The following is a 5,517-nucleotide window of genomic DNA, read 5'->3' on the forward strand; positions in this document are numbered from 1 at the left end:
TAAACCTGCTGGCCTGGAAGTCCAGCAGTTTATCTAAACACAATCGATTATACACCTCTAAGCATATATGGTTAAATATTCCTAAGCATAAATGACAATCAACATTACAAAAACCTAACACACACTGTGAAACACCTCCAAATGAATTCAGTGAAAGGTTGTCAAGATAATGTCGTCTAAAACATTTATGAATGAACTTGTATAGAAAGTGTTTCGAGTAACAGTATCTAACACTTCTACATTCTTTAAAAAAAAAGTATGCTTGGTTTAACTTTCAAATAACCAATGAACCAGTCCATCAGCTCAAAGCTATTGTACATTACTGCATTTTTGTCATAATTAGTGGTAATATTGAATGATGATGAAATGCTCTGTACTCATATAATTACAAGTATGGGAAAATATGCTCACTTTACTTTGCTATCAATGACTTGGCTCTATTAACAGGTTGTACCACATACTATCAGTCAGCTGATACCTCCTGATGTTCAGCAGCTGGACTGTCATTGTTCACAGCCTCTTGTAGCTCTTGCAGTTCTCGTATCTGTAGAGAAAGAAACAGATCTTAGCATTTCACAACAAATTCATGCAGAAGCAGCACATTACATGAATTTAAAAGAGTCTGTTACCTCAGCAAATGTGGCAGAGCTCTGCTGAATGCAAATACAGATGAGTGCAACGGCCACTGCAACTAACTGAACGTCTTCATCTTCAGGAGGTTTGAGTGGTTTAAGGTGGTCAGATCCTTTGACTCTCTCGTTGACTCTTGTCAGCTCCTTTGTGATGGTTGACTGAGGGAAAGGTGCTGGTATTTATACTCATTTGCTCCACTGCTGCCTCGTCACTCAGAGTACAGAAACTACTGTCGGGAACATGCTTGCATCAATAGGACTGGGGAAACCCATATATTTAAACATCCGAAGAAAAGGTCAAAGTTCATGCCGACTGAAAAGTACAGATTTTCTCATTCCTCAGGAATTTCCCATTCCCAGAATTTCATAGCATAGGAAAATAAGGAATTTTGCAATGTTCCTGAAATCAGGTAGAGTAAGAGCTGTGAGTGACGAGGCAGCAGGGGCCCAAATCAGTATAATATCAGCACTTCTGCACACATTTACCATCAGACAGAAGGACTCAGCTCACAACAATCATCCAGACCAGGAAAAGAGTCAAACTTGAGCCTCTCAAAGCCTCCTAAGATGAAGACGTTCAGTGTTGCAGTTGCAGTGGCCGTCGTGCTCACATTCATCTGTGTTCAGCAGAGCTGTCCCAGTCACTGAAGTAAGAACTTGACTTTAACCAAGTGTATTAGCTTACAAGCTGCAAATGTTTGTTTCAGTGCTACAATGTGGTTTCTACTGCACTCAATTCATTAGCAGGAGCAGGAGCTGGAGGAGCCAATGAGCATGGACTATCCAGCAGCAGCACATGAGGAGGCATCAGTGGACTCATGGAAGGTAAGTAACACTAACTGAATGAATGTGGCCAAATTACTTCAGCTAAATGAAAGTGTTTGTTAGAGCAGGTGAAAATAAAGAGCAGTGATGCTGCTGCAGATGAACTCTGTGCTCATTAGGGCTGCACGATTTTGCATAAAATGAGAATCACGATTTTTTTGCCTAGAATTGAGATCACGATTCTCTCACGATTTTCTTTTCCAATATAAATATTTATTGCACTTATTAACTGCACATCAACTTCGTAACAGTTGAAACTGAACATAAAAACAATAAATAAAATAAAAACAATAAATGCCTCACATTTTGTGGTTGCCGCAAAATGTTGTACTGCTTGAAATTCGGTCTCCACCGTTGCTCGACACTGTGTGTATAGAGCAGGTAGTGCAACAATAGAAAAATAGTTGCGGGACGGCACTGTGTAGCGTTTGTCTAGGGTGTTGATCATTTCCTAAATCCCTCGTTCTGCAGTGTTGATATATCTTTGGTCAGGTGATAAGTAATAGCCTCCGTAATTTCTTTGAGCCTGCGGGAGTTTGACGTGTATAGGGAAGCGCTGTATAAGATTCCCGTTATTGATGTTTGGGTGGTTGACCGGCATAAATTTTCTCTTGTTACTTTCTCGTCATCCCTGACGTGTTCTCCGATGTTTCCCTGCCAATTGAGCATCACGGCACAGCTTCTGTATCACTGGTATAGGCTCCGCCCATGTCATTTGTTGAGCAGGAAGGGTGAGCGCTTGTTTCATGCAGATTACGTCCCGGATCAAATGCGGTACAATCGTCGTCGTCTTTTTTTTTTTTTTTTTTTTAAATCGTTGTCATTTGGAAATGAGATCGCACATAAGTATGAATCGAGATCGCGATTTTCTAACGATTAATCGTGCAGCCCTAGTGCTCATGTCTCTTGTGTTTCCCACAGATGCTGTATAACAGCAGACACAAGCGTGGCATCAAGTGTCGCTTTTGCTGTGGCTGCTGCACCCCGGTATCTGTGGAGTTTGCTGCAGGTTCTGAGGATTCCTGCTCCCACAACCACTCAGTATTAACAAACTGTATGTCACAGACTATGTGTGAGATTATACTGTTTTAGTCACATTGTGTCCTCAGTTACTGCCTCAACTACATGCTTGTATTACACAGTTTATCACAATAAACTTATGGTCATTTAGATATAATGTGCAGGTGGTTACATATGGTTAAAATGATTCAAATGCAGTAAGTATACACGTTTTTCATATAAATATAGTCCATAACTTGATTTGGTCTGTAGCCCACATAATTAAACACTTTAGTGACAAAACATGTGAGTTTTGATGTTATGTACTGTATAGCCTGTATAATAAATAAATATGTAGCCCAATAAGTATAAAATCCAGAAAGCTACACAACATGGGGCAGTTCATTTACAAACACAGGTCTAACTTGAGTTTCACACAGTTTTTTGTTAGAAAATAATCAAATTGTTAAATGCTTATGTAACACCCGTCCACGTTCTATTGAGAGGGCCCTGGGTTCCTGTTGTTACTTTCCTACTGATACTCCCTTTTTAATGCTTATGGTACAAAATATGCAATAAAACTACACTATATGGAAAGAAATCACACACAAGCAGGTCAATTATAAAGTTAACTCCACTTTAGTGAATGATTAATTAATAACACAAAAGAAAATAAGTAAAATCAATAAAGTTTGTTAAACAATGGTATGGTATCTACTTCAACAGAAACAAAATCATCAAATAATATTGTGGGCCCACACGCACTCTCACCAACACACACACCTCAAGTGCTACAGTCTTTCTGCTAGCAAACCCCTCGTTGCAGGCCTGAGTCGTGGCTCGGGTGCGTTGGGACCTAAAACAATATGGTCACTTCACTTGTTGCCAAGCAGTAAAATAAAAAGCACGTGCAAACAGTACTCACACCTCCAGGCAGTTCAAGGGGATAACAGGGGAAACTGGGTCAAGGCTACAGCAGGCCGCGGCGGCAGCACTCAGTCGTCCTCTCCACGTGCTCCCACGTGAACACATAACTTCAGCACACCAGTAGAAGGGACCTCTCTGACACGCCAGCAAGACGTTCGTCTCCTCCTACTGAATCACACAACCCCGCTAAATGCCAATTCACATGAGATAACATTCAATCTTAGCATTAGCTTAATTAATAAAACAGAGCAGAACAAGAGCTTAGCGAATATGCTAGCGGCTATGTTAGCAGTTGTGCTAGCGGCTAATCGCGGTTAGCAGTTAGTCCATTTACACAATAACATATGGTACAAGTGTCAGACAAAATTCACATTTACCTCACAGTAGGGTACAACAGCTTTTCACTCCAGTTTAACTATCCGTCAATCCGAAATATGTCTGTCGCCCTTCTATGAACTCTGCATTCACTCGACACTGTTCAGCTCTCGTCTCTCTCGCTTCCTGCAGAGTGCACAGCTCCCCACCCACCCCTCTACCTGAGACTACTTCAGGGTTCACTGGAGCTGTAGTACATATCATTACCGTATCAAAAATAATGACATAAACCTCAAAATACAAATAAAAAGGTTGTGCATTTAACTGACACACATCACATACCTTACAGGCATTTGTATACACATTATTGAACACAGTGAACATTGCATTTAATATCATATAAATGAACTATTTAAAGAAATTACCTATTTATATAGCCAGGGCTACACTTAAAGTACACAAATGTCAGAAATCTGCACTGTCATGAACTAAAATTTAAACCTAATTTTTCGTGATTTGTTGGATTAACCCTCTGAGGTCTGAATCCAGGCTGTGCACATCAACATCACAGATTTGTACAAATAAAGTTTATAACAAAGACATGTTAAATATTAAGCACTGAAAACAGCTTGTTGTTATGTTTGGAACGTCATTTAATGCATGTTGTTTGGTTGCCATAGTGATGCCTTGATGCTAAAATGACATCACAGCATTTAAACATGTTTTGGATGAAAACATCAGCATATGAAAACAGAACTGAAGAGACACTGCAACCAAAGCAGACGACTAGTGAAATTTCTACGTTTCCCTGAGGATTAACTGCTCTGCAATTTACCAAGAACTAAAGTAAGCTCAGATTTCAGTTTATAAACTTAAGATCATTTACTTAAATATAAAGCCTGATTTTCCTGCTGGCCAGGACAGTATTTATGTACTTTACATTGTGAGAAACTGAGGCTACGTCCACATGTACACGGCTATGTTTGAAGCTTTGTCTATGCATTTGGGCTCTCGTCCACACCTAAACAGCATATTGAGTCACTGAAAGGTGAGATTTTTAAAAACTCCTGCCAGGGTGGAGATTTTTGAAAAGTACGTTTTTGTGTTTATGTGTGGACGAGGAAAACGGAGATTTACTCAGGCAATGTCAAAGTGTGCGCCGTTTTTGACGTCACGCTGTGGCCACGTTATTGTTTACATCAGATCAATTTCTACAATGGCCGACGTAGACAAAATACTGTTGCTGTTAATCTTAGTATCTGCAGTTTTTACACGCTTACATATACACACACAGTTACTGTGCCTCCATTTAGAAAGATAGAGGCATCAGAGTGAGCATCAGACGTGGCTTCTACATTCAACACAGACGCTCTCACAACCCAAATCCTGACGTCGGTTTGGAATAAATGTAATTTAAAAAAATTACATTTATGTATGCTATATGCATTTTGTCAAAAAAAGCACATTCGCTGAACATTCTGAGTTGAGGTTTAGTGATCATTGTTGTTTTGTGTTCCTTGTAGTCAAAATGAATGGAAGAGGAGATGAATCACAAAATAACCGTAATGGTAAGCACATGTACTCAGTCTTGAAATTGATGAAAAACTGATTTTCAGCAGATATTTATGAATGCTAATTAAAAGATAAAATGATCTTGCAGGCCGACAGGTTAACCCAGAAAATCTTCCAAGTGGAGATCAGGAACCAGCTTATGAACCAGCTTATGAACCAGCTTATGAACCTGTTGGTGGATTCTGGGGTTTACTGAACAGTCTTCATCGTGCTCTCTATAATATCTATTTTCGAGGCTGAATGAGCT

The 5,517-nt window shown here is 39.7% G+C and overlaps 1 pseudogene; it reads left to right on the forward strand.

The window, feature by feature from the left end:
- The first annotated feature begins 1,169 nt into the window (after positions 1-1,169).
- On the forward strand, positions 1,170-2,554 carry LOC109200934 (hepcidin-like; annotated as a pseudogene).
- The last annotated feature ends 2,963 nt before the right edge of the window (positions 2,555-5,517 follow it).

The sequence above is a fragment of the Oreochromis niloticus genome, unplaced genomic scaffold (assembly GCF_001858045.2).
Source record: "Oreochromis niloticus isolate F11D_XX unplaced genomic scaffold, O_niloticus_UMD_NMBU tig00007817_pilon, whole genome shotgun sequence".
NCBI lineage: Eukaryota > Metazoa > Chordata > Actinopteri > Cichliformes > Cichlidae > Oreochromis > Oreochromis niloticus.